Source organism: Cebidichthys violaceus, unplaced genomic scaffold (genome assembly GCF_023349555.1).
Source record: "Cebidichthys violaceus isolate CVI_PGR_0920_01 unplaced genomic scaffold, fCebVio1.0.p SCAF_168, whole genome shotgun sequence".
Lineage (NCBI taxonomy): Eukaryota > Metazoa > Chordata > Actinopteri > Perciformes > Stichaeidae > Cebidichthys > Cebidichthys violaceus.
The window spans coordinates 145,001-155,000 of NW_027176338.1; positions in this window are offsets into that span (position 1 = coordinate 145,001).

Sequence of the window (10,000 nt, forward strand, 5' to 3'; positions counted from 1 at the left end):
ACTCGCTCAGAGGACCAGGACCACGTGAAATGTATTTCATCCAGCTTATATGTGTAAAAGTGTCCGTTTTTAGGGTCATAAGGCCGGATAAATCATTTACAGTCACCCGCTTGGAGCTCACTTGCAGTCCAATGTCGCCATCCTGTGGACAAAGTGAGAGTTGCAGTTTGGAATTACACTTAGAAAAAAACCAGCAAACTGACCTCCAGGCCCTGTATTGTGGTTGTGGAGGCCGCTTTGGAGGCTCTAGCTCGGCTAGTTGAAGGCTTTAGCGCTTCTCTCCCATCTACCAGGGGCACGAAACTAAATTACCAGGGGCATGAACGTCCTGAACGGTCGGAGTTTTGGTTTTAACCCAGAGAGGGTGCTTAAGTGTGGGGGCCCGGGACCGCCTGGAGACGGGGTTAGAAGGGTAGCTGCCGGAGGTGTCTCTGCGGGCTTTTGGTGAGGGGTGGCCGGGTGGGGGTGGGTCCGGTTGGGGGGGGGTGTTTTTGGAGGGCTATTTTTTATTTTTTCCCCGTTTTTGGTGGGAGCTTGAGTCAGAGGTGTTGGTGGGTGACTAGGGGGGTGCTGCGGAGGTCCTGTGGCCGGGAAAGGTGCCTTATTTCCGGGTGTGGATGAGTGGATGAGGCTGGTGCTGTGGGAGTGCTTTTCTCACACTTTCTCCCACTATTTCGGTCTGCTTTAAGCAGAGGTGATGCTGGGTGACCAGGGGGGTGCTGCGGAGGTCCTGTGGCCAGGAAAGGTGCCTGATTTCCGGGTGTGGATGAGTGGATGAGGCTGGTGCTGTGGGAGTGCTTTTCACACACTTTCTCCCACTATTTCGGTCTGCTTTAAGCAGAGGTGATGGAGGGTGACCAGGGGGATGCTGCGGAGGTCCTGTGGCCGGGATAGGTGCCTTATTTCCGGGTGTGGATGAGTGGATGAGGCTGGTGCTGTGGGAGTGCTTTTCTCACACTTTCTCCCACTATTTCGGTCTGCTTTAAGCAGAGGTGATGCTGGGTGACCAGGGGGGTGCTGCGGAGGTCCTGTGGCCGGGAAAGGTGCCTGATTTCCGGGTGTGGATGAGTGGATGAGGCTGGTGCTGTGGGAGTGCTTTTCTCACACTTTCTCCCACTATTTCGGTCTGCTTTAAGCAGAGGTGATGCTGGGTGACCAGGGGGGTGCTGCGGAGGTCCTGTGGCCGGGAAAGGTGCCTGATTTCCGGGTGTGGATGAGTGGATGAGGCTGGTGCTGTGGGAGTGCTTTTCACACACTTTCTCCCACTATTTCGGTCTGCTTTAAGCAGAGGTGATGGAGGGTGACCAGGGGGATGCTGCGGAGGTCCTGTGGCCGGGATAGGTGCCTGATTTCCGGGTGTGGATGAGTGGATGAGGCTGGTGCTGTGTGAGTGCTTTTCACACACTTTCTCCCACTATTTCGGGTTGCTTTAAGCAGAGGTGATGCTGGGTGACCAGGGAGATGCTGCGGAGGTCCTGTGGCCGGGATAGGTGCCTTATTTCCGGGTGTGGATGAGATGAGAGTGGGGGTGCTTTCCACACCCGAATTTATCCTTTCTCCCCTTCTGTTTTTCGGACCCTTTTGTGTCAGTGTTGCTGGGTGCCAGGGGGATGCTGTGGAGGTGTTTTATCCGGAAAAAGTGCTTTTTTCCGGGCGTGAGCGAGATGTGTGTCTGGGTGCTCTTCAGCCCGGACTTTGCCTTTCTCACCCTTCTTTTTTCAGGCCCTTTTGTGGCAGTGTTGCTGGGTGCCAGGGGGATGCTCTGGAGGAGGCCCACCCGGAAAAAGTGCTGTTTTCCGGGTGTGGGTGAGATGAGAGTGGGTGTGCTTTCCACGCCCGAATTTATCCTTTCTCACCCTCCGTTTTTCGGGCCCTTTTGTGTCAGTGTTGCTGGGTGCCAGGGGGATGCTCTGGATGTGAGTCACCCGGAAAAAGTGCCATTTTCCGGGCGTGAGCGAGATGTGTGTCTGGGTGCTTTTCAGCCCAAACTTACCCTTTTTCACCCTCTTTTTTTCGGGTCCTTTTGTGGGAGTGTTGCTGGGTGCCAGGGGGTTGCTCTGGAGGAGGCCCACCCGGAAAAAGTGCTGTTTTCCGGGTGTGAGTGAGATGAGAGTGGGGGTGCTTTCCACGCCCGAATTTACCCTTTCTCACCATCCGTTTTTCGGGCCCTTTTGTGGGAGTGTTGGGGGGAGCCCAGGGGATGCTCTGGAGGTGAGTCACCCGGAAAAAGTGCTGTTTTCCGGGCGTGAGCGAGATGTGTGTCTGGGTGCTTTTCAGCCCAAACTTACCCTTTCCCACCCTCTTTTTTTCGGGTCATTTTGTGGGAGTGTTGGGGGGAGCCCAAGGGATGCTCTGGAAGAGGCCCACCCGGAAAAAGTGCTGTTTTCCGGGTGTGGGTGAGATGAGAGTGGGGGTGCTTTCCACGCCCGAATTTACCCTTTCTCACCATCCGTTTTTCGGGCCCTTTTGTGGGAGTGTTGGGGGGAGCCCAGGGGATGCTCTGGAGGTGAGTCACCCGGAAAAAGTGCTGTTTTCCGGGCGTGAGCGAGATGTGTGTCTGGGTGCTTTTCAGCCCGAACTTACCCTTTCCCACCCTCTTTTTTTCGGGTCATTTTGTGGGAGTGTTGGGGGGAGCCCAAGGGATGCTCTGGAAGAGGCCCACCCGGAAAAAGTGCTGTTTTCCGGGTGTGGGTGAGATGAGAGTGGGGGTGCTTTCCACGCCCGAATTTACCCTTTCTCACCATCCGTTTTTCGGGCCCTTTTGTGGGAGTGTTGGGGGGAGCCCAGGGGATGCTCTGGAGGTGAGTCACCCGGAAAAAGTGCTGTTTTCCGGGCGTGAGCGAGATGTGTGTCTGGGTGCTTTTCAGCCCAAACTTACCCTTTCCCACCCTCTTTTTTTCGGGTCATTTTGTGGGAGTGTTGGGGGGAGCCCAAGGGATGCTCTGGAAGAGGCCCACCCGGAAAAAGTGCTGTTTTCCGGGTGTGGGTGAGATGAGAGTGGGGGTGCTTTCCACGCCCGAATTTACCCTTTCTCACCATCCGTTTTTCGGGCCCTTTTGTGGGAGTGTTGGGGGGAGCCCAGGGGATGCTCTGGAGGTGAGTCACCCGGAAAAAGTGCTGTTTTCCGGGCGTGAGCGAGATGTGTGTCTGGGTGCTTTTCAGCCCGAACTTACCCTTTCCCACCCTCTTTTTTTCGGGTCATTTTGTGGGAGTGTTGGGGGGAGCCCAAGGGATGCTCTGGAAGAGGCCCACCCGGAAAAAGTGCTGTTTTCCGGGTGTGGGTGAGATGAGAGTGGGGGTGCTTTCCACGCCCGAATTTACCCTTTCTCACCATCCGTTTTTCGGGCCCTTTTGTGGGAGTGTTGGGGGGAGCCCAGGGGATGCTCTGGAGGTGAGTCACCCGGAAAAAGTGCTGTTTTCCGGGCGTGAGCGAGATGTGTGTCTGGGTGCTTTTCAGCCCAAACTTACCCTTTCCCACCCTCTTTTTTTCGGGTCATTTTGTGGGAGTGTTGGGGGGAGCCCAAGGGATGCTCTGGAAGAGGCCCACCCGGAAAAAGTGCTGTTTTCCGGGTGTGGGTGAGATGAGAGTGGGGGTGCTTTCCACGCCCGAATTTACCCTTTCTCACCATCCGTTTTTCGGGCCCTTTTGTGGGAGTGTTGGGGGGAGCCCAGGGGATGCTCTGGAGGTGAGTCACCCGGAAAAAGTGCTGTTTTCCGGGCGTGAGCGAGATGTGTGTCTGGGTGCTTTTCAGCCCGAACTTACCCTTTCCCACCCTCTTTTTTTCGGGTCATTTTGTGGGAGTGCTGGGGGGAGCCCAAGGGATGCTCTGGAAGAGGCCCACCCGGAAAAAGTGCTGTTTTCCGGGTGTGGGTGAGATGAGAGTGGGGGTGCTTTCCACGCCCGAATTTACCCTTTCTCACCATCCGTTTTTCGGGCCCTTTTGTGGGAGTGTTGGGGGGAGCCCAGGGGATGCTCTGGAGGTGAGTCACCCGGAAAAAGTGCTGTTTTCCGGGCGTGAGCGAGATGTGTGTCTGGGTGCTTTTCAGCCCGAACTTACCCTTTCCCACCCTCTTTTTTTCGGGTCATTTTGTGGGAGTGTTGGGGGGAGCCCAAGGGATGCTCTGGAAGAGGCCCACCCGGAAAAAGTGCTGTTTTCCGGGTGTGGGTGAGATGAGAGTGGGGGTGCTTTCCACGCCCGAATTTACCCTTTCTCACCATCCGTTTTTCGGGCCCTTTTGTGGGAGTGTTGGGGGGAGCCCAGGGGATGCTCTGGAGGTGAGTCACCCGGAAAAAGTGCTGTTTTCCGGGCGTGAGCGAGATGTGTGTCTGGGTGCTTTTCAGCCCAAACTTACCCTTTCCCACCCTCTTTTTTTCGGGTCATTTTGTGGGAGTGTTGGGGGGAGCCCAAGGGATGCTCTGGAAGAGGCCCACCCGGAAAAAGTGCTGTTTTCCGGGTGTGGGTGAGATGAGAGTGGGGGTGCTTTCCACGCCCGAATTTACCCTTTCTCACCATCCGTTTTTCGGGCCCTTTTGTGGGAGTGTTGGGGGGAGCCCAGGGGATGCTCTGGAGGTGAGTCACCCGGAAAAAGTGCTGTTTTCCGGGCGTGAGCGAGATGTGTGTCTGGGTGCTTTTCAGCCCGAACTTACCCTTTCCCACCCTCTTTTTTTCGGGTCATTTTGTGGGAGTGCTGGGGGGAGCCCAAGGGATGCTCTGGAAGAGGCCCACCCGGAAAAAGTGCTGTTTTCCGGGTGTGGGTGAGATGAGAGTGGGGGTGCTTTCCACGCCCGAATTTACCCTTTCTCACCATCCGTTTTTCGGGCCCTTTTGTGGGAGTGTTGGGGGGAGCCCAGGGGATGCTCTGGAGGTGAGTCACCCGGAAAAAGTGCTGTTTTCCGGGCGTGAGCGAGATGTGTGTCTGGGTGCTTTTCAGCCCGAACTTACCCTTTCCCACCCTCTTTTTTTCGGGTCATTTTGTGGGAGTGTTGGGGGGAGCCCAAGGGATGCTCTGGAAGAGGCCCACCCGGAAAAGCCCTCTTGTGGCAGTGTTGGCAGGGGCCTAGGGGATGCGGTGGAGGTCAAAGATCCGGGAAATGTGCCCCCTTTCCCTGGTAAATGACGTCCAGGGCGCTGTCCGTGGTGCTGTCCATGGTGCTGATGTTGCTACGTGAGCTAATGCCCGGAAAAAGCGCCCTAAACTGGGATGATGAGAGAGAGAGAGAGAGAGAGAGAGAGAGAGAGAGAGAGAGAGAGAGAGAGAGAGAGAGAGAGAGAGGGCATGGAGCAGCAGTCGGAGGCATCCCAGGGAGAGAGGCATGCTCTGGGGCACGAAAATCCCGGAAAAAGGAAGAAAAAGGGAAAAAAAACCCAGCCGCGTATGTGACGTGACTCTAGGCAACACGAAGCGCTGAAGGCTTCAGCGCTTCGTTGAGTCGCAAGAGTTCCAGGGGCGTAAAAGTCAGAAAAACGCCAAAGTGTCTCTAGGCAACACGAAGCGCTGAAGGCTTCAGCGCTTCGCTGACTCGCAAGAGTTCCAGGGGCGTAAAACCCAGCAAAACGCCAAAGTGTTTCTAGGCAACACGAAGCGCTGAAGGCTTCAGCGCTTCGCTGACTTGCAAGAATTCCAGGGGCGCGAACCTCCAAAAAACGACAGAGTGTCTCTAGGCAAAAACCAATAAGCGCTGAAGCCTTCAGCGCTTATTGGTTTTTGCCTATCCCGATGTGACCACTTTTGGTAGGGGGTAACCAAGCCACCTTGCGCACATTTTGTGAAACCGGTTTTTCAAAAATCTGTCTATCATGAAAAGACAGCGACAGCTTTACTACAAGAAGGCCGGAAAAGTGAAGGCACCACGGAGATAATTTCGGCCCGACTCCCGGTTACCAGGGCGGCAAAGACAGGCGACAACGCGGAAGTACTTTATCCGATTTAAAGCCATTATGCTCGGCCTATGTGATCCGATTTTTTGACGGACAACAGCGGTGTGTTGCGGACGTCTCTTCCCCGCGAATGGAGCGTTCTGGCTGGGCCTGGGAGATCCGAGTTTTGACGGACAACAGCGGAGTGTTGCGGGGAAGCGCTGCCTTAGAAAATGACTTTCAAACGGATTAACTGATTATGTTAACGGCCTCTTTACGCGCGTCCTCCAGGCAGTTACAACGACTGTTTCTGGAGGAGGCTTTGCCTCGGATTGTGAATTTAAAACGGATTGACAGATGACGTTAACGGCCTCTTTACGCACGTCCTCCAGACAAATATAGCGACTGTTTCTGGAGGAGGCTTTGCCTCGGATTGTGAATTTAAAACGGATTGACAGATGACGTTAACGGCCTCTTTACGCGCGTCCTCCAGACTGTCACAGCGGCTGTTTGTGGAGGATTTTTGACCCAGCATTATGTCAATAAAACGGATTAAATTATGATGTGTACGGCCTCTTTACGCACGTCCTCCAGACAGTTACAGCGACTGTTTCTGGAGAATGCTTTCCCTCAGATTGTGAATTTAAAACGGATTGACAGATGACGTTAACAGCCTCTTTACGCACGTCCTCCAGACAGTTATAGCGGCTGTTTGCGGAGGATTTTTGACCCAGCATTATGTCAATACAACGGATTAAATTATGATGTGTACGGCCTCTTTACGCACGTCCTCCAGACTGTCACAGCGACTGTTTCTGGAGGATGCTTTCCCTCAGATTGTGAGCTCAAAACGGATGGACAGATGACAATAACAGCCTCTTTACGCACGTCCTCCAGACAGTTATAGCGGCTGTTTGTGGAGGAGGCTTTGCCTCGGATTGTGAATTTAAAACGGATTGACAGATGACGTTAACGGCCTCTTTACGCACGTCCTCCAGACAGTTATAGCGGCTGTTGCTGGAGGATGTTTCGCCTCACATTGTGAGCTTTAAACGGACTCTCTCGCCACATTAACGGCCTCTTTACGCACGTCCTCCAGACAGTTATAGCGACTGTTTCTGGAGGAGGCTTTGCCTCGGATTGTGAATTTAAAACGGATTGACAGATGACGTTAACGGCCTCTTTACGCACGTCCTCCAGACAGTTATAGCGGCTGTTGCTGGAGGATGTTTCGCCTCACATTGTGAGCTTTAAACGGACTCTCTCGCCACATTAACGGCCTCTTTACGCACGTCCTCCAGACAGTTATAGCGACTGTTTCTGGAGGAGGCTTTGCCTCGGATTGTGAATTTAAAACGGATTGACAGATGACGTTAACGGCCTCTTTACGCACGTCCTCCAGACAGTTATAGCGGCTGTTGCTGGAGGATGTTTCGCCTCACATTGTGAGCTTTAAACGGACTCTCTCGCCACATTAACGGCCTCTTTACGCACGTCCTCCAGACAGTTATAGCGGCTGTTTGCGGAGGATTTTTGACCCAGCATTATGTCAATACAACGGATTGAATTATGATGTGTACGGCCTCTTTACGCACGTCCTCCAGACTGTCACAGCGACTGTTTCTGGAGGATGCTTTCCCTCAGATTGTGAGCTCAAAACGGATTGACAGATGACAATAACAGCCTCTTTACGCACGTCCTCCAGACAGTTATAGTGGCTGTTGCTGGAGGATGTTTCGCCTCACATTGTGAGCTTTAAACGGACTCTCTCGCCACACTAACGGCCTCTTTACGCACGTCCTCCAGACAGTTATAGCGACTGTTTCTGGAGGAGGCTTTGCCTCGGATTGTGAATTTAAAACGGATTGACAGATGACGTTAACGGCCTCTTTACGCACGTCCTCCAGACAGTTATAGCGGCTGTTGCTGGAGGATGTTTCGCCTCACATTGTGAGCTTTAAACGGACTCTCTCTCGCCACATTAACGGCCTCTTTACGCACGTCCTCCAGACAGTTATAGCGACTGTTTCTGGAGGAGGCTTTGCCTCGGATTGTGAATTTAAAACGGATTGACAGATGACGTTAACGGCCTCTTTACGCACATCCTCCAGACAGTTATAGCGGCTGTTGCTGGAGGATGTTTCGCCTCACATTGTGAGCTTAAAACGGACTCTCTCGCCACATTAACGGCCTCTTTACTCACGTCCTCCAGACTGTCACAGCGACTGTTTCTGGAGGATGCTTTCCCTCAGATTGTGAGCTCAAAACGGATTGACAGATGACAATAACAGCCTCTTTACGCACGTCCTCCAGACAGTTATAGCGGCTGTTTGTGGAGGAGGCTTTGCCTCGGATTGTGAATTTAAAACGGATTGACAGATGACGTTAACGGCCTCTTTACGCACGTCCTCCAGACAGTTATAGCGGCTGTTGCTGGAGGATGTTTCGCCTCACATTGTGAGCTTTAAACGGACTCTCTCGCCACATTAACGGCCTCTTTACGCACGTCCTCCAGACAGTTATAGCGACTGTTTCTGGAGGATGCTTTCCCTCAGATTGTGAGCTCAAAACGGATTGACAGATGACAATAACAGCCTCTTTACGCGCGTCCTCCAGACTGTCACAGCGACTGTTTCTGGAGGATGCTTTCCCTCAGATTGTGAGCTCAAAACGGATTGACAGATGATAATAACAGCCTCTTTACGCGCGTCCTCCAGACTGTCACAGCGACTGTTTCTGGAGGATGCTTTCCCTCAGATTGTGAGCTCAAAACGGATTGACAGATGACAATAACAGCCTCTTTACGCGCGTCCTCCAGACTGTCACAGCGACTGTTTCTGGAGGGTGCTTTCCCTCAGATTGTGATCTTAAAACGGATTGACAGATGACAATAACAGCCTCTTTACGCACGTCCTCCAGACAGTTACAGCGGCTGTTTGCGGAGGATTTTTGACCCAGCATTATGTCAATAAAACGGATTAAATTATGATGTGTACGGCCTCTTTACGCACGTCCTCCAGACAGTTACAGCGGCTGTTTGCGGAGGATTTTTGACCCAGCATTATGTCAATAAAACGGATTAAATTATGATGTGTACGGCCTCTTTACGCACGTCCTCCAGACAGTTACAGCGGCTGTTTGCGGAGGATTTTTGACCCAGCATTATGTCAATAAAACGGATTAAATTATGATGTGTACGGCCTCTTTACGCACGTCCTCCAGACAGTTATAGCGGCTGTTTGCGGAGGATTTTTGACCCAGCATTATGTCAATAAAACGGATTAAATTATGATGTGTACGGCCTCTTTACGCACGTCCTCCAGACAGTTATAGCGGCTGTTTGTGGAGGATTTTTGACCCAGCATTATGTCAATAAAACGGATTAAATTATGATGTGTACGGCCTCTTTACGCACGTCCTCCAGACAGTTACAGCGGCTGCTTCTGGAGGATGTTTCACCCAAGATTGTGAGCTTAAAACGGATTAAATGATGATTTTAAGCATAATGTGATAAAGGAAGAAAAAAAAAAAAAAAACGACAAAGTTTTTCTAGGCAACACTAAGCGCTGAAGGCTTCAGCGCTTCGTTGACGTGCAAGAATTCCAGGGGCGTAAAACCCAGAAAAACGCCAAAGTTTTTCTAGGCAACACTAAGCGCTGAAGGCTTCAGCGCTTCGTTGACGTGCAAGAATTCCAGGGGCGTAAAACCCAGAAAAACGCCAAAGTTTTTCTAGGCAACACTAAGCGCTGAAGGGTTCAGCGCTTCGTTGACGTGCAAGTATTCCAGGGGCGCAAAACCCAGAAAAACGACAAAGTTTTTCTAGGCAACACTAAGCGCTGAAGGGTTCAGCGCTTCGTTGACGTGCAAGTATTCCAGGGGCGCAAAACCCAGAAAAACGACAGAGTGTCTCTAGGCGAATTCTGTGAAGCGCTGAAACCTTCAGCGCTTATTGGTTTTTGCCTATCCCGTTGTGACCCATTTTGGTAGAGGGTAACCAAGCCACCTTGCGCACGATTTCGGAAACTCAGTTTTCAAAAAAGTGTCTATCGTCAAAACTCAAGGACACTTTTGGGAAAAGATGTCCGACGGTGTCCAGAGCTCACTGGACACGCCAGGCAGCACATTCCGGTCTGTGCCTGGTT